The 24,695-nt window shown below is 39.8% G+C and overlaps 1 protein-coding gene across 1 annotated transcript in view; it reads left to right on the top strand.

The window, feature by feature from the left end:
* Positions 1-538: 538 nt before the first annotated feature.
* Positions 539-24,695, top strand: part of htr4 (5-hydroxytryptamine receptor 4) — a 174,152-nt gene continuing 149,995 nt past the window's right edge. The window contains exon 1 of the mRNA XM_042418957.1: positions 539-987. The gene's annotated coding sequence lies outside the window, so the exon portion shown is untranslated. The remainder of the gene's footprint in view (positions 988-24,695) is intronic.

Below are 24,695 nucleotides of genomic sequence, written 5' to 3'. Positions count from 1 at the left end.
TATTGGACTTTTAGCATCACCACGTCTCCCACCCCTTAAAGAATAAAAAATAAAACATATATTTATCTTAATATTTGTGCTTTGGGCCATCTTTGAACTTGCTTATATAGTCATAAATATTTTTCTCAGTATTTTGTTCGTTTTTTCGAGATAATAATATTAAGGTGAAATATAAAAAAATAAAAAATCGGGCTTTTCCATTCGAGGATCAACGTTTAGTTCTTTCACATACTTTCATCTACTCTTTTCTCTCTGGTTCAATACAGAATCAAAAAGATTACAGCTGAAAACATGTCTGTGACCAACAGAATCACACATTTCCTTTCACTCCGGTGCGCACACACGCAGCGACATAATCACGACCAATCATCTCTGGATTAATGTAGAGTGACAATGACAGAAGAGAGAGAGAAAGAGAGAGAAAGAGAGAGTGAGAAAGAGAAAGAGAAAGAGAGGGGGGTATGCACTGAACGCATGTTTTCCTCACATCAGGGCTAAAGAGGAGGGACTAGACCGGAGCGGGTTAATGTCCGCTGTGAGTTCAGGGAGAGCGGCAGAGCGCAACATCTGCTGCTACTGACTCCGCTCAGCCCGGTCAGACTCCGCGCTGTCTCTCCAAAATATCCCCGGCTCTCCTCACGTCTCCACGAACCCGCTACTGTTTCTCTTCCACAAAAGGTTTCTTCACTTTCCTCCTGCGTCCTTCTCTCCGCGGTCTCTCCTCGGTGTCTCTGGGAGCGCACCGCCCGAGCTTTTTGCGCACGGACACTTCTCCACATTCCCGCTTATACCTGCTGCGCTCTGCTTATCATTTCACTCTTAAGAGTCCCAAGCGGCAGCCGCATACCCCGGGGCTACCGTACTTACTCTGTTAAGGTTCAGGTACTAGTTTCAAGTTGCGCTCGGACTGAAGAACAATGTGATTTTGGCTCATGGGGATTTAGTGTCGTGACCGTTTTCGGGACCCGGCGTCTCCACAGAGAAATGGTGAGTTAAATCCGCTTTATTCTCGCAGATTATTTGCCCACTGTACGTGTTTCCAGCTCGTTTGTCTTCAGTGTGAGCGGTTGACCTCTGTACATAAGGTGAGACTCATAAACCAGAGGAAGTGTGACCTTCCCTAAATTAAAAAAATCTATTTTAATATTCTTCTAATATTCCTGGTGTGATTTGGAGTTTACTCACATGTGAGTTTAAAGTCACCTTGGTGGTATCTGGAAACCGTAAAATTACCTTATTATAAATTTAATCATAATTTTTTGTACATTTAAGAGACAGCTATTGTGAAATGTGATATATCGGTATCTCTTTAATATTGATAAAGGAATATTCTCGGTGGCTAATAGTGTCTGTGATGGTATTTATTTGTTTTGTGGGGTTCCTTCATAAAATTGAATGAAAGTTGTCAAAGTTTGCTTTTACTTTTTTATGTAAAATGCAATTAAAAAAAATATTATCGCTCATAGTTTTCATGCCTGTGAGTCTTTTGACCTCCACGTGTAGAAGCTCCCTGTTTCCCGCTTCATATTGATCAGTTACACAGTTTTCCACACATGTGATCTCGAGGGCGCCTTCTGTTCCGATCAGTAATCTATTGATAACGGGGTGGGGAGGGGGGGAATAGATCCGCTGTGGATTGACTGTCAGCTGTCACATTTTACGTGCGTCGAAGCAGGAGGCTGCAGTGACCCGCTGGATCCTGTAAGTCAACAGTAACTCACGGGGAAACGAGTGATATTGTTTGATTACTTATGGGACATTTACCTTTGCTTGTTTGTTGCCTTTTTATTGGTATTGTTCGATTTATTTTTGCGCTCTTTTAAATGTGTTTTTTTTTATTCTGTATCTCTTAGCTGTTATTTTGTAAAGGCTGGTTGTGTTATTACAGAGCTTCAGCCGGGACTTTTCTAAATAAGATTTTTATTTGCGTTTCCATCAGTTTTTAACCCCTGAATTTCAGACCCTGACAACACCCACTTTTATAAAATGAATGAAGCAGATTGCTTTTGAGGGCAGAAAGACCTTCTCAAGTTTATGTTTTTAAAGGAACAGCAGGAATATGTATTCTCGTTGATTTACAAGATGCTATATTTTACTGTAGATTCAATTATATCAGATTCCTGTGAAATTTATTGTTACTCACGCACAAAAAATCCATAAAAATGCAGCACAATATAAGAGACAATAAGAGACTATGTGTTTAATATCATTGCTTGACATTCAGTGTTTGACATATTGCCAGTCTCAGAATAGCTCAATCTTCATGTCATATGGAAAAATAAAACACCTCACTTAACTAATTTCGATGTGCCCTATCCTTTAGGGCTTTGTGATTATGACCATTACGTAATATTTATGGACCAGACATGCAGGGAGTCAACATGCCTCGACCAAAGGTGCAGGTACAACGGTGTCGTTATATAGGCTGATATGAATCGGAGGATCACAGCTGCATCATTCACAGCTCACACTTCACACTCCAGCTCGCCCACGAACAGTAAGAGCCTGCAGATAAAGAACCATGTGAGATGGATTGGAGCGCAGCCAGAGAGAGTACTTGCAATTTCAGTCAATGCAGACCACTTCAGGTGTAAGTTATACATCAGTGGGCGTCAGGACTCCTCAGATTAACTCTTTAACATGTTCCCATTCTCTTTCTCGGTTTAAATCTGAGATGTTCTGCTTTATAATGGCTAAAATATGCTTTTAAAACTTTCTTTCCTGCTTACTCAGGACGTGCGTACGTGCACATACAGAAGCACGTCTTTTATTCGCACTGGAACGGCACGTTAATGGTACACACTGGTATCAGATAGAGAAGAAGTCGTCTTCTTTTAGGAGAGATAAATGAAATATTGTTGCAGCAGCAGCTCTCCATTTTATTTCTTGAATTGATTTGTGGATGTGAATCTCTCTGGGAGGAGAAGTTTAACGAGGAGAAGTCCTTCTCCAGATGTGACTGTGATTATTTCGGCTTTTATTTCTTCGCTTTCCTGCTGAGCTCAGGTTGTGCTGTTGTATTTTTTGGAAGGTCTGTATACTTTATTAATGAGGTTGTGTGTTCCTGAATATTCTGCATGATGGCTGAGGATGCCTCTGCACCTGATTTTGAAATAAGCCTTCAAGGAAAATCTTTGGTTTTCGAGGCAGATATTTAGTCCTGTCAGGTACGTTGACCTGACACGGAGTGTGAGCAAACCCACAATTACCCTCAGTGTGAATCATACTTGAATGTGTTGCTGAAATGAGTAAACCAGTTGATTCATCAGTGAGCAGTTAAACTTGTGTTTAATTGTGCAAGGAAACAAAAAACATTTGGCAGCGGATCAGAGAGAAATGATCAGATAACATTCTTGAGAAAAATTAGTCATTACTTTTGGCATTTAGTAAAGGGTCTTCAACTGTGACGAGACCTCAGGGAATACCCAGAACATATTGGAAAGATTGTATTTCCTGTCAGCCCTGGGAATGCATCAGGATCCCCAAGAATCCCAGGGATGCTGAGGATGACTTCTCCTGATTCTACTGTGACCCAGACCGGGATAAGTGGCGGAAATTAAACAGACGGGATGATTTTATGAAGTAAATCCTTGATCAATCAAATAAAATAATCAATACGTTCATATACAGTTAAAATAACTGAACTAGCCCTAATTGAACTTTTATATTGAGCTTAACTAGGTATTAGTTACAAGTGAACCAGGGCTTGTTAAACAACAGATCACATTTTTTAAAGCTGCATTAAGTGATTTTTGTCCACTAGAGGGCAGAATATAGACTTTAAAACAAACTCACATCAACGAACAACTGTAACAACTTATCAAGTTTTTATAGCTAACATCTTAGAGATCTGTATGGGAATCTTACAGATTTCCTTATGAAACAGGGTTGGATTTCACTTACCGTAAATCCTGTAGTAAAGGGGATTTTTGGCTTACAGGTCCTCTTGGTCAGAAGGTTAAAGCCACTGATAGTTGTGTAACCCTGCCAGTTCATATATTGACACTATGTACCTTATTGAAATCCTGTAATGAAGGGCAATGACTGAATAGAATGTATTTTATAGTGCTCAGTAGGTCATATAATGTTGCACTCTGCAAACAAGCTGGCCAGTTATTATTTTATAGTGTGCTGCATTTGAGTGGACAAGCAGTGTTGGGCAAGTTACTTGAAAATTGTAATTAATGACTGATCACACATTACCCACCCCCCACCCCCCACCCACCCACCCACCCACACACACACACACACACACACACAAACACACACACACTCTCACATGCTGCATCTTTTGTATTTAACACATGTAGAAATAGAAAATGAGACATTTGTGGTTTAACAAGCAGGGAGGATACAGTTTGGAGGGATTTACTGACCATCCAACAGCTATCGCTAACGTAGCCTCAGTGCCTGCACACAGCACTGCAGAAGACTAACACACCATCCAATTCTGAAATGAACTAGTAGGTGACTCCTGAATGCAGGCGTACCTGTGGCTAAGAACACACAACATGTGTATAAGACAACTTTGGAAGCACTGCAAGTCTCATTTCTCCTCGTCTGCAGAGACCATACTGATCAACCCTCCATTAATAACCCCCCCCCCCCCCCCCCCTAAAAAAAAAAACAGCCAGCACGCTGACCCCCAGTGAATTTCAAATTCCCTTACACAACTCGTCACTGAAAAAGTAATTACATTGCTGTAACACGTGACAAAGCAATGCATTACTGCCCGACACTGCAGTATATTAATTATGTTCCTATTCAATTGATAAATAGCTGCATAGAAACAGATGCAGGCCTCTTGTCAATTATTCCTCCAGCGCAATGTAGAGTGAAGGATCTGCTTAAATAGCCGGTTTCAATGGTGTCTGGCTGAATTCGATTACATCAAGTTACGCTAAGACATCCAACAGACACAGCAGAGTCTGTTTCCCACCCACCTGTTGAATGCAATTCCAGTATTCTGCGGTGTTTTAGAGCAACTTCAGGGAAAAAATATGTCTCTCTTTGGTTTGCGAGATGCTCAGGTCACTTGTTTACTTCAGTCACCACCAGGTTGTGTGTTGGGAGCAGCTATGTGTGTGTGGGGGGTCTGTGTTGTAACCTGATGAATCAGCACATCAAAAGATTGAGATTAAATTTGTCGGCAGCCTCATAAAGCTGCGGAGTGGAGGGGTTGATTATGAGTAATGTGTGTCTCTTGAGAACTTAAGCCTGAGCGCTGACCTGCATTGTTTGTTTTTGTTTTTCTTTTTTTTTTGGGTGGGTGGGTGGGGGGGGGGGGGGGTTGGGGGGTGCACACTCATCTCAACACTGAATTAAAGAGAGTGACGCGTTCTTAACGGTGACACATGCAGTCTGCGTCTATCCTGTACTTGTTTTTCTTTTAACATCCTGCTGTTCCTGTGATCACTTTGCAAGATGAAGGCGTTGATGTGATAGTGCTGTATCTAACAGTCGATACTGATGTCAAAGAACGTGATTCTGGTATTGATTAGCTTGGTAAAACACAGACTGGTACACATGGTACTGAACACGAGCAGCTGACACTCTAAACATACTGACACTCAGCACTTTTATGTACAGTACATTCAGGGGACTTTTACAGTATGACCTCAGACATGGATGGTGAGTCCAATGGTACATCATGAGATAGCTAGGAACGCTACAATAATAAAGATCTAGGAACGTTAACATGGCTAATCAATAGTTATATATTGAAGTGGAGCTATAGGTGGCAAGTTACAGAGATTTGAAGCCTTGAGACAGATGAGACGGGTCGTCGCAACGCTCAGGTGCTTGTCCTCATCATTTTAGAGTGCAATACGCTTGTAACACTTAATTAAGCTTTCAGAGAGCAGAGAGAATGTATTCCGTAGGTTTTACACTATTTATTTTTGGATAACATTATATTATGGTCCTAAAAACTGGAGAACATAATTGCCATAATTACTTCAGTTAATTTTATTGAATTTGAACGGTGATTTTTGAATATAGATACAGGTCAAATTTAACCCTTCCATATACAAAAATGTGTAAAAGCTGCACAAAAATAAAAAAAGTTGAAATATTTCTCTATATTTTTGTACATTCTGTGTCACTTTAGGAATAGTTGTGACATTTCAGGCTAAAAGAAAGGTGTTCGGGGTGTTTTTACTGCTCTCAAATGTAAAAATAGTGTCAGAACAGATAAGATAAGATGACGTTTGCTTGCAGAAGCAGTACAGCGTGTGCACTACGGTGTATTGTCAAAATAAAAAATTCAAACCCAGTCTTCTGCAAATTATGTACACATGCAAATATCCTGCATTATGATTTTGTTTTGGGCGAACATAATGCTGACCAGACTGTTCTGTGCCACTGACGCAAGCAATGTGATTTCCATATCCTGCGGGGAAAAGTAAGTACAGTCTGGTTGTTGGCCGCGCTCGCAGTCGCTGATGTTAAAAAGTTTTGTTATTAAATGATGATGGCAATCTTTTCCCGGAGCTTTATCCATTAGTTTCAGTTGCCTAACCTTAAACATACCATGACTGTCCTTTATTTGTCACACATGGATGTCGTTGGATTGCAATTACAAAACGCTGAATTAATGCTGTGTGGAGTTTGTGTTGCTAAAAATAATTGCCGGTGCGAAATAGATGCAAATTAACATCAAAATGAGCTCGTGCAATAATCCAGCAATTTTGGATCCTATAATTGAGAATGCTGGACACCCACCCACACACTCACACACACTCACACACACACACACACACACTCACACACACACACACAGAAAAGAGCATCTGTTGAGGATCAATAGCTAACTCTCTCTCTCCCGAATCTTTCCCTCATCGTCTGTCTCTCTCTCTCTCTACATTCACTGTAGTCTTCACACCTGTCAGGGTGACAGCTAAGTGCTTTTGGGCTTCGACTGCATAATTAATTGTATTAGAATCACAATTTTGATCAATTACTGCATTTGCATTTAGATGAAGCTTGTATGCTGCTACCAGTGACGCTGCGTTGTGTAAATACAAACAGGCGACGTGTAGAAGCCGCAGTCAGACCAGGCGGCACAGGAAGGGAAGTAAAACTAGAGGAGGTAACATCAGCATAATGTTACAGTAATACATCCGATTCATGATATGAAAGTTTGCTTTACCTGGCTTTTGTGTTAATTACAAAAAATGATCAACTGCATTTAACATTAGCAAAAGTGATAAGGACATCGTCATAGGAAGATATCTTGACGAATCTGTTCATTAATGAGCCACTGAATGAAACTGCTCATAGCTGATCAGCTTTCACAAAGAAAACTAATCAAATATTAATGCACTACATGGACTAGAATAAGAATGTGGGAAGAAAAAGTTATGGAGGAAATGTAGAGAGATAAATAAGGAACATTAACATCTTTATCAGGCATGATTTCTGAGTAAAAACTCAAAGCGAGGCTGCAGCTCCTCTTGTCATTTCAGTTCCAAGTAGTTTGCTGAAGTTACATCACTTCTATTGAATCAGTCTATTGAAATATCTGAAAACTTCTGGCCATCAGGATTGTACTCACCAAGTTCATGGCTGAGATCTGAAAATTCAGAAGGGTCAAGAAATGCGAGAAATTAGATGATGAGAGAAGATTTTAAAAGAAACCTCCGGGTTAGTTAGAGGAGAAAACAAAGGTGAAATTATTGCAGAAACATCCATCACAGTTTGCAGACGGACTTCCTGGTTCAACTTTAACCTGGCGTGGAGGGATTTATTACTGGCATTTTGGCACAAATACAATGCTTTAGACAATCTGGATGAACTAATCTACAAACTTTCTGACTATCTGCTTGTATTTTGCACCCTGTTGGCCTTCAATGCAGAAATGTCACTCGTCTCCATATCTCAGCAATTAGCTTGGTAAGTACAGTCCTGTCATAGCCAGTAGAAATGATGGACAAAGCTACAAAAACACCCAGAAACACTTTAAAAGTGATACTCAACCCCTGTATGACTATTGTGCTGATAAATATAATGCTTTGAAATTGTAGTACAGTATAGTACTGGTGATTCTCAATACTTGACAACACACTAAACAGTGACTATCCAATGTAGAGAAACACATACATACACCCAGAGGCACACACAGAGTAATTCAAACATGGGAATTCAGTGTTGGCAGGAGACGTGATTTGCATACTGTTGAGCGGCGTCAAAATGAGGCGGAAATCTTTCCAATCCACTCAGCCCGTTGTGTGCGTCGGAGCTGCTGAATAGAGGTAATTACCTCCAGTCCTTGACGCGCTCCGCTGTCAGATCTGCTTCTGAAGCAGTTTCAGCTAAACACACAGAGGCTCTGATATCTCACCGTCCTTCAGACGATTCAGGGCGGCGAGAGCTGACAGTGTCGAGAGGAATCAGAGCGTTGCCAGACATGATGAGGATTCAGAAAAAAAAGAGAATTTAGGAATTTAGGATTTTTGTTGTTGTTATTTTTGTGGAGCAAGAGGAAGTCAGTTCGCTTTCATTATCAGCCTCAGCATCACTGCGTGTACCTTTAAACCTTTCAACACTCTACCTTCAAGTCTAACCTTTAGCAATACACAATAAAGACAGAAAAGAGAGAAATGACAAAAAGCTCTCTTGACTTTGAGAATGATTACAGTCATGACGCCAGACAATCCCTGGAGAATGAATATTTTCTCATGTTCCTGAACCAAAACGTCAAAAAACCAGTTTTCCATGCTAATTCGTCGCTGGAAAGAGAAAGAAACAGAGAAACAGGGTTGTGTTGACTTGTGTCCCGGCTCTGCACTAAAACTTAATGAAGTGGATCTTAAAATAATACCTCCTCGCTCACACACAGCAGTCCAGATCCCGCTGCTAAATATCAAACATGTTTAAAAAAAATAAGCAGAATTATGGGGCAGTGAAGACAAACAATTTGAACCTTAAACAGCACACACACATTATCTCCCGACACCAACAGACCGGAACAGACTCGGTCTAAATTGCTCCAAACAGTCGTCACAAACATGTTCAGAATTGGATCAACAATCTTAATGTGCGTTCCAGCCTTTCAGAGATACGTTAGGTTGCGAATACTTTTCAATAAATTGGTTAATTGGGGCGGTGATGACTTAAAGGTTCAAGACTGGAGGGTCACAGGCAGGAAATATCTAACCCTAACTTCTCCAGTTGAGTTCAGTGGGTGCACTGGGCAGCTTCCGAGTGTGTATCTCAGTGTACCTGAAGAAGAGAGCGTTGTTAGAGTAAAACTAGTTAAATAAAGGTTAAAACAACCTCTAGCTAACCCTGCCACCTAGAAATTACTCAGGCAACATTTTTTTTGAATGAATAAAGCGCCATGTTTATAGATGGTACTACAGTCGGAGGGAGGAGGAGGTTGGGGTGGATGGGATGGATGGGGGGGGTTGTACAAGATGCAGGATTCTGACATCAGACACTCAGGTTTGCATCCTGAGTGTGTTTAGGTTTAGTGATGTTGCAGCAAAACAACTTCTAGGGAGGAGGTAGTGTTGGCTCAGCAGCGTGGAAGCTGCTCTACATCCCAGTTGGTTTGATTTTGTAACACTTTTAAAGACACTAACAATGTTCGTAGTGCTCGTATGTGCCGTTTCCGAAGGCGACAACCTACTTTTTGCTCATATTGTTTTGCCTTCAACAGTATTATTGCGCTTAAAACTGTCTTTGTTCAACAAATACACACGCTGTTGAAAATTCCTTCATTGCAGTTGCCCCCAGTGTGCATTCAGGGACTTACTGACATGACCTGTTAAGCTGTTAAAACTCCAGAGACAACAAAAACCATGAAAACGAAAGAAGAGACAGTGCTGTAGGTGGATGATAAAAAAAAAGACATTATGAAGCAGAAAGGATTAAAGAGAAGGACAAAGAAAGAGAGAGAGAGACACTGACAGAAGAAACAAGCTGAGGGCAGAGCGTTCGTGAACGGGATGACAACAGGAAGAGAGGAGAGAAGAATACAAGTGAGCGGAGGGCAGAGAGCGAGAGAGAGAGAGAGAAAGGGTTGAGAGACGGCTGCGCGCTGTGGGAGAGGATTTGATGTTTCACCTCAGGCAGTCAGTCAGAGAACAGAGAGGGATTCTGTTTGAGCGGTGACAACTTCATTCGCTCAGAAACAAAACAAGACGTTTCACGACAGCGTGTTACGACGGATCCTTTCAGCTCTGTGTCTCTGTTTTCTTGCATCTGTCGTTTGATGTCTTCTAATGTATTGTGAAGCATCTTTTTGTACAAAATGATCCATATAAGTAAAGATTTATTATTATTATTTTAATATTTCTCTTTGTTAGTGTGTGTGCGTCCTCTATCTTTGTGAGGACAAATATGAGAGTGGCACTGTGTGTGTGTGTGTGTGTGTGTGTGTGTGGGGGGGGGGGGGGGGGGGGGGGGTATTTATACTGTAGGATTTGCTGGAAAAGGCAGGCGTAACATCTGCTGCACTGGTTTATCAGACACACACAGACTGGGAGGGAGACTAGCCGGGCCAGAACAGTGAGTGAGAGAGAGAGACGGACCGAGACAAAAAAAGAGAGCGAGAGAGAATTAACTCAAATTAAGAGATGATTTATACATTTTTCCTTGACTGGATTTCTCAGTTCAGTATCACGACACAAAGACAAAAGCAATCACGACATAAGAGTCCAAAATCCAGATGGAACCTTTGTTGAACTGTGACTTTTGATAGTGAAGACAACACCTCCAGAACTGTTTTAAGATAATTCATTAATCATTTCTGTCTAATATGGCTTTTCCACCAACAAAAGCTCTGTTACTTCATTAATATCCTTAAAACGGCTTCATCTTCTTCTTCTTCTTCTTTTTCTTCTTCCTCTTCTCCCTCACATAAAGATCCAGACTCCAGGAATCATGTAAATATTTATCATCTCAAACGTTTAACTGCCGGACACAAGATGTCTCCTACTTGACTGAAAGGTCCATTCCCAGTGTATGTGCGCTGAGGGGGCTTTGAGTTTCCACATCACATGTATATAAGTTGCTGGATCATGATTGGCTGCAAACTGGTTATGATGTAACGAATCGTGCTCGTAGGTACATGCCTTAAACTCAGATTTAAGGTGAGCGCAAATAAAACTTTCCACTTTCAGAATGTGAAAACAGCCTTTTAGTGTCGATCGTTCTGCTCGGTGAAGCTCAAACATCCAACCGAAGGAGCAAGAAGTAAAACACATTTTTTTGACCAGACTGGAGGGGGGGGGGGGGACTTTAAGCATGTTGAAGAAAGCCTCGGTAATCAGCTTCTTGTTCAACACACATCCTGCAAAACCACTTTCTGTCACAGTAAATGATATTACATTGGCTGTAAATAATTGCATTATTGCAGTAAGGAGTGAGACAGGGAAGTCTTCCCATTGTCAAAACAACACAACACTTTTACTTTGGAGTATACAATTAAAACTTTGGAGCATATAACTGTTTATTGTTGTGGAGGTGCAGTGACCACTGAACTGTACTCTAAGTCATTTCCCGCACTCTGACGCAGACGTTTAGCATCTGTTTCATGCATTTGTTTCAACATGAGCACGTGTAATGATAATTAAAGTCTGAGTATACTATGAGCAAGCTGTTGATTCAGTTTGTTAAGTGTGTGTATGAATCACATTCTTGTATTTGTCTATGTTTATGCATACGTCTGGCTGTATCTTTTTGTGGTGTGTAATGTGTTTGTGCGTATCCTCGTAGGCCGCGATAATGAATCGAGCAGAGCAGAATTTCTAAAATGACTCTCTGATGCAGATTAATTGGATCTTGCCACCTAAATGTTTTCTTGCTCTCTTCCTAAATAAGCCTGTGATAATGTTTTCTTTTAAAGCTGTTTACACCGAACTCTGCTGATTCAGTAACACAAACGTTTCTCAGAGGCAGCTCAGCTACTCTGGAGGCAGATATTATCTAATTGGTTTAGGTATTCATCAATGGGTGGAGCCACACCAAGTTCTTCTGGCTGAGAAATAATCATCTGAAGCCCAGTGAAAAAGACAAAATTCACAGGAATGGAGCTTAAAGAGGCTTTCACAGCAACAGAAAACGTGGTAATATGAATGCTTTTTCTGCTTCTTATGATCCAAACTGTGGTTCAGTTTGTTTGTAGTCGGTCCTGCATATAAACTTATAACATCGTCAGTGGCATTAATGCATTGTTAGTAAGAAGAACGGGCAACAAACTGCTTGATGAACAACTTCATGTCACAAAGGGAGCTTGTTTTAACTTCTTTCACATGTTTTTACAAAACTTTCTTCTTCTTATGGTGGTTGTGCACATGCAGTTGTGTTAACGGCTTTACCTGCGTATCATTGCGCATGTTTTAACCGTTTTTTGATCCAGCAAAATATGCCAAACAAAGAACTTTTCCTAAATGGAATGCAGTCTAAAATTAGGAAACTTCCTTTTCATTTCCCCCTTATTGATCTGCTATGTTATCCAGGTTAGCGTTTTAGCTCAACTGCCATAAGTATGCATTGTTGTGGAAATTTTCTGAAGAAAGAGGCACATGGAGACATAAAGAAAGCATTAAACATTGTTACTTGTTGAAGCAGTTGTAGACACTGTACAATCCATCACATCATCAGTAACAATTATACAAATGTCCAAACACAAACAAAAATACAATCATCTTGTATTTTTGGAGAGAAAGCATGTTTCTCTCCTTTCTCTAAAGATTGTGAACCCAAACTAGACAGCTTTATACCTCTCCAGAAGCAAAGCTAAAAACAGTCTGGTCCCTAAATGGACACTTCCACAAACCGTTACACCTTCTTACAAACAAGTACGGTCTCTAAAACAAAGATATCTCTAGCTAACCCCAGAGGTCAGCAAGCAATCCTCAGATAGAAACAGGTTCAAGAGTTCAACTAGCCTAGGAGCAGGATTTCTTTACCAACATGTATCCCCAAAATGACAATGACATTACATCACATTCAGCTGATAACAAACATTGACTCTTTAGTTTGAAAACATTTGTAACATATATACAAAAGATTTATAAAATGATAACCTACTATTCAATTTTCTTTCACAGTACGGATAGGAACACATTGGAAAAGCATTATGAATGCCATTTACCGCCCAGCTCTTAACCCAACCATTCAGATTATTTCTACCTCCAGAGCAGCTCTCCTGTCGTATAAAACTTTTATTCTTCCTCCTAAGAATAACATTTGTTCAAATGAAAAATAAACAATAAAAAACTTTATGATCAAGTGTACAGTTCAACTGTTCAACCTCTCAGCCTGTTGTTGCATAAAATACACCTTTCTTTGATAAAAATACATTTGAAAACAATTTCCAGACCTTGCTTGATCAAGCATTTATCTGTTGTCAATTCTCATTCTCAGTTCTCAGTTTTCATTCTAGTCTATTCTCAGAGCTCGTTGACTCTGACCTCTGCCCTCTTTGCTATTGTTTTCCTGTAAAGCTGGCGTTATTGGAGTTGAACTCATTCCACTCGTACACTCTCTAAGTTACTCCGGATAAGAACGTCAGCTAAATTCTCAACAATGTGAGAAAGCAAATTTATTCCTTCATTATTTATGCATGCAGGCTGTAGGCTTTTGGAGTCTGCCTTCACCTCCAATAAGACTCAGGCGCTTTCTTCAAGCTGAAACACAAGAAACAATACTTCTCTGGTCCTTGTGTTCCCCTTTTCCCTGACTTGTTCTTTTAACAGGAGGCTGGATTTTTAATGTCTAAATAATTATTTTGGTGGCAGGGTATCTGTTTTCTATCTGCAGGGTTTTTTTTTCCTATTTGTTCGACGTTAGAAAGTGTTTTATTTGGGCATTCTTGGTCAAATGTCTTTCCATTTGTTTTTCTTTGTAATTTTTCCCCTTTTGGGAAGTGTGTGATTTGGCATCTCTAAGTGCCTCTTTAATGAGTCTCATTTAATTTTGCAGCAGCTTGCTTTACACCATATTTGTCCTGAAAAGTTTTTTTGTACTGGCAGCATAGAGGTCACTTACTGCAGACTTATGGGCATGTCATCAAAATAGCAGGAGGGTTTTTAAGAGTTTTATTTATTTAGGAAGACAGTGGCATCTTTTTGTGACTCCAATGGGAACACCATTGCAATGTAAAAATTATGATCAGCTTACATAAGAGACACAAAAAAGTTACTTTTTCACAGTTTGACTTGTTGAATCCTTCGTCTGTTCATTGCTGGGTTGTTGGTGGTTTTGAATTTGATTTAAAATACATCGTGTACGGCGCTCACACAGCAATACTCGCTATTCAGGACTGAGTGAGAGAAGGTTTATTGACTGGACTTGTGGCCTGTCACGCCTGTCAAAAGCTGCTTCGTTATTCAAGTTACACTGACGAAGAGAATCAAAATACTGAAGGATTGGACGTGGGGTCGATTGTGATTTCTGCCTTTGTTTCTGTCTCAAAAAGAAACCCAGACTGCTGTTGCTGACCTTATCTATCTCATGCTCAGAGTCCGACAAGTTGTGGTCATATGTGTAAAACTGAAGAACATAGAAAAATACTTGTTGAGCCGGGGTTTTTTGCGTGAGCAAAAAGTGAGCCAATGTGAGGCCTGTGTAGACAGCTGTATTGATTAAAATGGAAATGCATCTGCTCCAAGCGGAAACTACCATGAATTGAGGCTGAAGCCAATGTGGAAGTACGTTGAAGTGTAATACCACCAACAGCCACTAGATACTGTTTCCAAAAGATCCCTGCCTCTAATTGACTCCTGTTCAAAAAACATTGACTTCTCTCCAGAAACGCTAAATCAGTTTTTTTCAACCAGTCATTCTGGTCCCAATCTCTGATAAGTGTGCTGATGGTCATTTTGGAAATTATTGCTCCGTTAATAAGATTTGAACACTTATAGTAGCTTTGATATCTGCCGTGTGGGTGTTGATTGACAATTGTGATTGACAGTTGGTTCACCTTCTGCTTTCCTCGGCTCTGGGACTCACACAGAGTTGGACGGTCGTGGCAATATTTCAGTAAGTTTAATGTTACTTGATTAAGATACCTGCCCTGTTAGCACAATTTAGCTAAAGTAGCTAACGTTAGCCCAAGTGTGCAGCGCTCCCAGTAAGCTAGCATTAGCTTCAGTCCGAGGTAGTGGGGCGTGTTTCCAGAGCGTGAAAGGCTACAAATTTGGAAGGTAATGGCTCCAAATGGAAAAGATGGCGCCGACCATAAACAACAACTCTGGGCTTCAAACTGGCTCCAGTGAAAAATGGGTGACATAACAGCGTGCTACGTCCATCTTTATATACAGTCTGTTCCCTCAGAAGTGTGTGATACAGATGACTGAAAAACACAGTTAAAGTGCTTTCTGTGTAGACAAGCTGTCAGTCTAATTAATTACATTTACATTTCATCCATTTAGCTGATGCTCTTATCCTCAATTTACATTAAGTCCTATAAAGTTTGTTATCTAAAGTTATTTAAAAAGACTGCAGCAGTAAAGCAAAAAGCAGTCTTTCCTGGAAAGGTTAAGTGTGCTCCTTTTGTTTTACGCACCAAAATTATTGAAGACCTGAGACTGGCATATTTCATAGAGTCAGGCCTGGGAACAGTACGCTTCATATAGCAAGTCATATAGCAAAAGTTACACGATGATGTGACCTGAGCAACGATCCATGATCCCCACTCCATTTGTGAGTAGATGTTCATTCAGGGAAGCAGAAGTTGAGGCACATTTTGACTTTAACAAGCTTCTAACATCAGACCCGAAAGCCAAGCAGAGCAGAATGGAGCCACTGAGTAACATGGCCCAGGAAAAAAAAAAAAAAAAGGCAGCAAGAAAAGCACAAACTGTTACTGGGGAATTCTGGAGGGACAATTTCAAGCTGGTAAAAATAAAATCTTGAAGCTGTGAAAATGTTCCTTCACTCACTGATCTCATAAAATCTTTAAAAACAGGAATCCAGAGTGTGCAGCAACGTTTTCTCACAGTTGTAATTATATGAAATCTGGTACTAATTATAGAGAAAATCTGAATTTCTTTGAAAGAAGTAAAGTAAATATTCAACTATTATACGTTAATTTTTGGAAACTTTATACTCCATACAGCATATGTTGAATTGTTTGCTTACCTGTTGACATAATTTATAAGTTTACATGTTCAGCTGACTTGCATTACACTAACAATTAGTTGGTATTAATTATTTGGATGTGTTGAATACTGTCTCTCTCTTCCCTATTATTAGAATTTAACTTTTGTTTCCAGCAAAATAATTGGAGATTATTGGGAAATTAATATGAAATCAGCAACCTGTATAATAAAGTGTTAGCATATCATCCCAGTTAGTTGAAAATTGTTAGTTTCTGAGGATTTTATAACTACAACAATGTTGATTTCTCCTTTTGGTGCCTGAGATTTGAATCTTGACCTTTTTTGTCCTTCTATTCCAAAAGTCACACAAGAAAACAAGGGAAATACATTTAATAAAGCGAACGCACCTGCCGGGAGGTAGGGATCATTCCTTTAGTCAACACTAAACCTGGTTTTCTATTGGTTAAGAGATTTTGACAGGGTTGTTCCACATAATATCTGAGAGCAGAGCAGAAATCTGAGAGCAGGTGTTTCACGAGTCCACAGTAGCAGCCTGAGTGTGAGGAGAGGAGCTGAAGCTGGAGCAGGAAATCTGTGCAAGCAACAATACATCTGAGTGCAAGTGTACAGTTTGAGCAGAAGCAGAGCAGAGGGGACTATTTGAGTGCAAGGCCAGGGTTTGAGGGAAAAAAATTACAAAAATCTGAACGTGAAATCAATAAATCATGCTCTCAAATTGAAAGACCACACTCTTGAATAAAGATAGGGAAAAAAAAAAGCCCCGTAGTCACATCTGAAGTGTGTGAGAAATGAGAGCCCTCTGGCCAAATGAAACATCGCTGCGATCCTAAAGGTGTGTTTCTCAGCTGCACATCAAAGTGCACTTCAAAGAAACTGAAGAGTGTGTGAACATTGTTCTAAAGGCTGCCCACCTGCAGTCAGGACTCAGGTGACACACACAGTCATGTTCCATCACTTCAGAGTATATATATATATATATATATATATATCCTTCTGTCAGTTTAACATGATGCGCAGCAGGTGAGCCTCCTAGCAGGACATTGAAACTGCTGTAGATTTCACAAACATGCTACCAAGAATCAAATCTGTGAGCTAACTGGTGAGCTGGTGATGTGACGATGCTCAGCATTTACCATTAAAAACAAACAGTTTGGGCTCCTGATGTGAGCTGTGCAGATAGTTTGCTCCGCTGTGAGCTCATTTTTACCCGAAATCCTTGTCGCTGGAGGTCTTTTTCTCCAGCAGATTGAAGATGTGGTACGCTGAGGCGCTTGCCATGTCTGTGCTGTTACCTGTTAGCCTCCTGCTAGCAATGTGCACTGTAGCAGGATACTAATGATCTAGATAGATTTGATAGATAGATAGATTTGAACATGTTAAAGAAACAAAAGGGTTAACAGTCCTTTTATTTTCATCCTGATAAGATGAACAACAGTGATCCTGACTGAGGGCTGGAGGGTTGGACTTCAGAGATATTTGTTGTACTTGTAGGTTTCCAGCGTTGTGGGTTTTAATGTGCGTGAGCAATGCAGATAGGAATTTTAGTGTGAAACTCGAGCCGGTGTTAAAACGCCTCACTGAGAGGCTGTTTATACCAGACTGGTTTAACCAGCACAGACTGAGGCTGTTACTGGGAGAAGAAACCAGACACTTTAAATCTATAGTTTTTCCCAGCATGCTTTGCCTTTGTTACACACAGTTCCTTCTCCAGAAAATTTCATTGTGTTTTGCAGGATGTTACCAATTTTTTTTTTTTTTTTTTTTTTTTTTTTTTGCAAGGTAGTTCTGGAGAAAAAGGAAGCAATGATTAGATTTTGGAAGTAACGCCTAGTTCCTCCCCTGCAGTTACTCGATATTGATACTTATCCAACATGATAAGAAGAGATTTCCATTTTATTATTTATTTTCCTGAGAAGTCATTGAAAGTTTGGGAAAGGGCCAACAAACAAGTCATTACCTTTTGGTTCAAATCCAGTTGGTAATTCCATTTGCTCTCTTTCTCTTGAAATTAATCTCTCACCTGAATTAAAACAGTCTGATAAATGTAATTTATGATGTTCATTTCCCTACAGCTGCAGATTAAAGAATGTTTTCAGATATCAAAATAAGGAATTTAGTGAATTGTGAAGCCTTGGCAGAGTTACGCGCAACCGCAGTGCTTTCAAATTTAACTTAGGTGTTGTAAAAATGTGTATACCATTCAAGGAAAGTGATACAATTCATATCTAATAAAGTCCTTTCAAATGAACATAAATAATTCAGAGAAAAGCAAGGGGAAAGATTGAAAAATTAGGAATTATATATATATATATATATATATATATATATATATATATATATATATATATATATATATAAAAGCAAAAGAAGGACAGATATTAAAGAGAGACTAGAGAGAACTTCTGTCTGTGTGTGGCACTGTGTAAGAGGACTGTGTTTACATCTGGGCTGAGTGTGTGTGTGTGTGTGTGCGATTGTGTGAACAAATCTGTTTTATTTGCACCCGTGTCATTATGTCTTTGTTATTCGGATTGTAAACCAATCTCGATCACATAAAAACACAGACGTAAACTCACACGTCACGCACTGAGGATTATAATTCAATCACACAAACCGGTTCTAGAAGAGACCGAGGACTTGTTTGGGTTTGTGTTCACACTGAAATGACAACGCGACACGTCCTCAGGGTGTATGTACTAGTGACGTAATTAACGTATTGTACACACATATACATACTGTGTACATCCAAATCAGTCAGCAGGCGGCACTGACGGTATTTTTATACCAAAAACAGATGATCAGGATACCACAGATGGGGGACTAGTGAGATGAGGTGTGAAGTGTCAATTTTAAAGGATGTGAGTGTGACAAAAGGAAGTGACGTGTGTGAAAATCTCATGAAGGTAAGTGAAAATGGAACAAGAATAAAACAGGGATAGAGTTGTGATTAATGAATACAAGCTGTTTATCAGGCAGTCATCATTTTGCAAAAGCTCCATTTCCCCCTGCACACACTAAAAAGCCAAGCAGGTGCTTTAAAATGTATCCATGTGGTAGAATTTTATAAAAACTCAGTTTTGGCGTGAGGAAACACTTTTGGCCTACTGTGGACAGAGGGCTGGACTAAACAGAAAAAGACAGCTCAATGGACAGGTACGCTATATGCACTTAAAGCTGGAATGCAGGACTTTCGTCTCCCCCTTCTGGCAGTGAGAGTTTTAAAGGTGGGCTGTGATTGCCTGACACAAGCATGCAGCAGGCTCCCATACGCACCCCAAATGACAGGCACACAGAGAGGGCCAGTAAAAACGGATATGTGCTAATGGTCCACCAGCCCAGCAGGATTAGTCCCAGTACGCCCAATAGCTGCAATTTACTGTTGCGGCTGTAAAGTGTTGGATAAATTGTTTTGAGCATCACACATCCCACCTGTAATAACTTGTTTCACTATCAGAATTTGATCTATTCCGTCCAATAACATTTAGAAAGTCAAGAAGAGCCAAATGTCCAGCGTGGGAATGTTGCACCCGACATGAGATTTAAAAACTAGAGGTGATGGGCTCAATCAGCATTGTGTGAAGTCGTTTGGTAATGGCTTGAATCATTTATTTAAGAAAATAAGAAAATACAGATACAAGATACACACAAAAGTTTGATAAGTTAATTTTCTTCTACACATAGATTTCTACATTTATATCTAAATATAGGAACATACTGATAAATTAGATGTACTGTATGTTTGTGCAAATGAATCTACATGTATGTGTGTGAACAGGTGTGTGTGTGTGTGTGTGTGTGTGTGTGTGTGTGTGTGTGTGTGTATTCGATTCTACAGTATGTATGCGCTTGCCTGTATTTTAAGGCCTGCATGTGTGTCCATGTTCATGTTTCCATGAGCAGTCTATGTAGTGTATATGTGAGCATGTTTTATTTGTGTTTCCATGCACAAATACGACTGTGTTTATCAGCCAGACATCAGTGAGTTTATTAACTGGTCTTTTGTCGGAGCAGCAGCTGGTCGGACGTTGATAAGCAGCTCTGAGGAGACGCTGAAAAGTTTAGATCTCTCAGCTGATCTCAGATATGTTCCTCTACACAGAAACTGTCTTCATGCTACAGCAGACGATGCTTTATGATGTACTTAAAAAAGTTAGTTGATTGGGACAGAAAACATACATCTCTCAGCTAGTTTCCAGACTCAATTTTTAAACCTTTTTTTCTTTTTTAATAATTTTCTATGAGCAAGCACACCTTTTCATAAAGAGATCGCCTGCACACTGACAAAAAAACCCAAAAAAACCAAAAGAAAACCCCCAAAAAACAGAAGAGACTCCAAAGATGCAAAATAATCAATTTATTTCATGTGTAAAATGTGTAAAATGTTGTCTTTGCTTTCAAAACTGGTACAAATCACTGTTAAAAGATAACGATGTCACAAAATCCACTCGGTTGGGTTTAGGGAAAGATCTTTGTTTGGGTTAAAATTATCCCTTTGTTCAGGTTAGAGACACAGGTAGTGTGAGTGAAAGTTACTACTACTACTACTACTACTTCCTTGAAGTTAGGCGACCTTCATCATCATGGCTACACTAACAACCATGGAGTTAAGGTTAGGGGACAATAATAGTTATATTTTTCCAAAAAACTTCCAATTCATGGTTGACTCGTGACGCTCACGGTTAGACTCAGGAAACGAACAGTGGTCTCCTGTGACTGTTGGTTTAAAACCACCATCCACCTCTCCTCCTCTGAATCAGGAAGATTGTTGACATACACCTGCTCGCCTACGCCACCGCTCCGAGTCATAATTACTACCGCTGCTAGATGACATCTTAATTACTGTATATGTTGGATTTTTATTGACTGACATGTTGTTTTTCTTGGGAGGACGTGACAAAAAGTGAATGTTTCGGTCAAATTACCAGCGTCAGCACAACTTACAGACCACGTGATTCTAGAGACATAAATAGACTAACAGCGATGTCCAATCAGAGGCAGAGAGATAAAAAGCAAAATGTGTTTCACATGAGCTAATCAGCTACATCGATGTGGTCACACAACCTGCATGGAAACCAGAATTTATACACAGACAATGCATATATGTGTCTACACATACATGTGAGTGTACTTTTCCAACATGTACAAGTGTGTGAACACATCCAGTCTGATCTGTAGACTCTACTGGCATTTATAAATGTGTTCCCTGTTCCCTTCTGAGCCTGATGCTGAAAACGAAAGACAAAGAAAACTTTGCGCAAGTCCTCTCTACATTCATAATGGTTTAAGTGACTCTTAACATTTTTAGAAGCATATTCAGACTAGTAGATTTTGAAGTCAATAGTCTCCACAGAACTCTTGTCTGAACAACAGCTGAAAAATAGACCCTTGATATTTCCAAAGTGTTCCTCTCGTGGTCACAACCAAAGTGCAGCAGCAGCAGGTAGAGCAGCATGCAGTAAAAAGTGGGATTTCATCAGCTTCATCCGCATCTCTCTCACTATGGCCATGAGAAGTAGGGATGCTAAGGGGGCTGCAGCACCCCCACCCCCGCCTCCTTGTGGCTGGCAACCTATAGGCCTGTTTGTGTTGTTGCAGTAATTTATTTTTTTCTGTCATGTTCCAGCTGGTCTGGCAAAAACAGTCTGAAATCATGTTCCCACAGCCATGTCTCCAACTGTTTATATTCCAACTGTGATGTCCATGTCTGAGGGGAAATAAAGATTAACTATAATGAACATATTATTTATCATACATGATAGTCTGTAATTTAATACCTATAACTTTATTTAATGAAAGGTTAATAAGGGACAATGGCAATGCATGAATAGATAACGCTGCCTGGGAAATGTTACTGTAGCATTCAGGGTTTTACAAGAGTCTTAATTCACTGCTGACGTCTCTGATGAAATGTCTTGGTTATCTTTGAGTGCTCTGATGGATGACTTTGATTATCTCCGTTATCCGCGAGACGACAGGCACGAACTGAGTTAGATTCGGTCAGTTCCCCCGGTGAACGTGAAGAACCGGGTGTCGTAAAATCGACTTTTAATTAGGAAGCGTACAATTTTGCTATCAGGTTTTATTTCTGCCCAGGGAGAGACACTATAGAGGTGGCCAAAAAGTCCCACTGCAGCCTTTTCCTTCCCAATCAAAATGCAACTAAATGCACATATCGAAACCTGAAATCAGCTCCTGCTTTGCTTTGTAGGTCAGTACTTTGCATGGCAGTTCTGTGTGCACCATCAGTGTATGATGTGCGTGTGTGTGGGTGAATGTGAAGCACTTTGTTCCCAGGATAAAGGTGCTATAAATGTAGTCCATCTACCATCTGTGAAACTACCAGAGAGTTAAAAAGCTGAAAAAGGAAACAAACCTCAAGACTCAAATATTTCCTATACCTGGAGCAACAGTTAGGCAGCAGTGAGCATGAAATTAAATCACGTTACAGTTTCCATTAATAAAGGAAGTGAAACGTCCTTCAGATGATGATATGCAGTTGGTTTACCAAGTGCATATTGGAATGATTTCTTAATTAACTGATTAGACAGAATGTTGACTGACAACCATTTTTGATAAGAAATAAGAAACCAACCAATGTTATTAACAAATAAAAAGGATGATGGAGTTTTTCCACTGTTGTTCGGATAAAATAAGCTATTACAAGATGACACTTTAGGGTCTGGACATAGTGGTAATCTTTCCTTACTGTCTGGGATTTAACAGAATAATGATGAAAAAAAGATCCATTATTTGGTAATTAAAAGTCACAGCGGTCCAGTGACCCCCAAGTGGCCCCCTGAGCCACCAAACCCCCAATATGACTAGCATAGCCTGTGTGCAAAACTTATATATTATATTATATTATATTATATTATATTATATTATTATAAGTTAAATAGTATATGCTCATTCTCAGTCACTCAGAATAAAGGCAGGTGCTGCACAGATTTACAGGTAAATAATTTAACTTAAAATATACAATGAATACAATTAACGACAATATGTTAAATGTATTATTTTTATTCTCTAAAATTAAAATGAACTTATATTTAAGATTTATAACGAAAAAACAAAAACAAAACGTGTTGCGGGCCTTTTAATGTGAGCTACTGTTGATGTAGAGCGAGAACAACCTGCAGGTCTGACTCGCTCTGACTGGACGTCTCTTGTCTTGTTTCCATGTGCACCAGCGATGAGAGACACATAACACAAAATATGACTTTGGGAACCTGTGATTGCACAAAGGTAATGATGGATATGTGTCTTCCACAAGCAGCCAAAACCTGTTAGCAGAGTAGTTTTGTCGGTCGGTTCAGTTTCAGTCGTCTCTGTGTTGAGAGCTGAGATGTTCCAGCATTTCTTTGCGCTGTTATATTATTATATACATTATAGCATGAGCTTTTCTTGAAAGTGCTAACAAGATGAGGGTGAGAAGTTAGTTAAAAATAGGTTTGGTAATTTTGCAGGATAATTTGCACAGAACATGCTCATATTTACCATCCTGGAAAAAAAAAAGTCTAGCAGTCTCTGAACTGAGCGCTCGCTTGTACTTTGCGCTTATTTTAGCTTTTAACTTTTTGATTTATCACTTCCTGTGGGTGAGTTATACCAGAATTATTACAAGTGCAAGTCCACAGTAAAGTGAGAGATTCCACCCTTGTCTTCTACATTTAGGAAAGAGGTGTCCGGCAGATAAATCAGGATCAGTGCAGGATGTACATCGACGGGGGGGGAACTCCTTCACCAGCTACCATTGTAGAGGCTTTTACATTCAAACTCTTCCCACTCGTGCATGTAAAGTGAATTTGGCAAACTCCTAGTTTGGAGTGGATGGCGGGCAGACTGGCATGGTGAGCAGAAGTTCAGTCCTGTGCCAGCTGACTTCAGTCTCCCTCGACCCCGACTGGCCCCGGCCCCGCCAAACAGAAATCCTGTCCAACTGTTTGCTTTTCTGTGTCTGTGTGAAGAAGGCTGGAGAGGAAGGCGAAAAGACAAGAGATGAAAGGAGTGGTTTCAAACAGAGCAAGCAAAGAGGGTCTGTGATATTTTATCACAGAGATGTGAGACTGATTTGACTTGTGTTTGTGTGTTTTTTTAGCTGTTTTTTTTACGATGCTTTTATTTGTGACAAGAAGCCCCCAGTGTGCACATAAAACTGTAGGATGTGGAGTTTAAACCAGAGTTCAGCAGATGATTAAAATTATGCTCTTTGACACCTTCAGTTTAAAGGATCAAATAAGCAAAAAATGTTTTGGTATTTTAGTTTAACAAAAAAGAACAGGATTTTGCTGAGTCATGATTATTATCATGATTGACTGAACACTTTGACCCAGAGATTTCCAGTCTGGATCCCCACAAGGGCTCACAAGATGAATCTAAAACTTTATGAGAGTATTCTGGGTTATCAGAAGACACACATGTATCCGTGAATTCTTTGAAGGTGAAGCTGGGCAACAAAAATCAGCACAAAAAGATGAAAAAAATATCTGTACACTGCTATCTCGTTCCCAATTCTTTCTTTTGTCTGTTCCACATAGACATGACAGCATTTCGACTACAAATGGCCTTCTCTCGAGGTCGAAAACAAGAATTCTGCAGCACAAAAATTTCTTTTCTTTTCTG

The sequence above is a fragment of the Thunnus maccoyii genome, chromosome 8, assembly GCF_910596095.1.
Source record: "Thunnus maccoyii chromosome 8, fThuMac1.1, whole genome shotgun sequence".
Taxonomy (NCBI): domain Eukaryota; kingdom Metazoa; phylum Chordata; class Actinopteri; order Scombriformes; family Scombridae; genus Thunnus; species Thunnus maccoyii.
The sequence above is the reverse complement of the archived record's forward strand: the minus strand, read 5'-3'. Positions and strand labels throughout refer to the sequence as shown.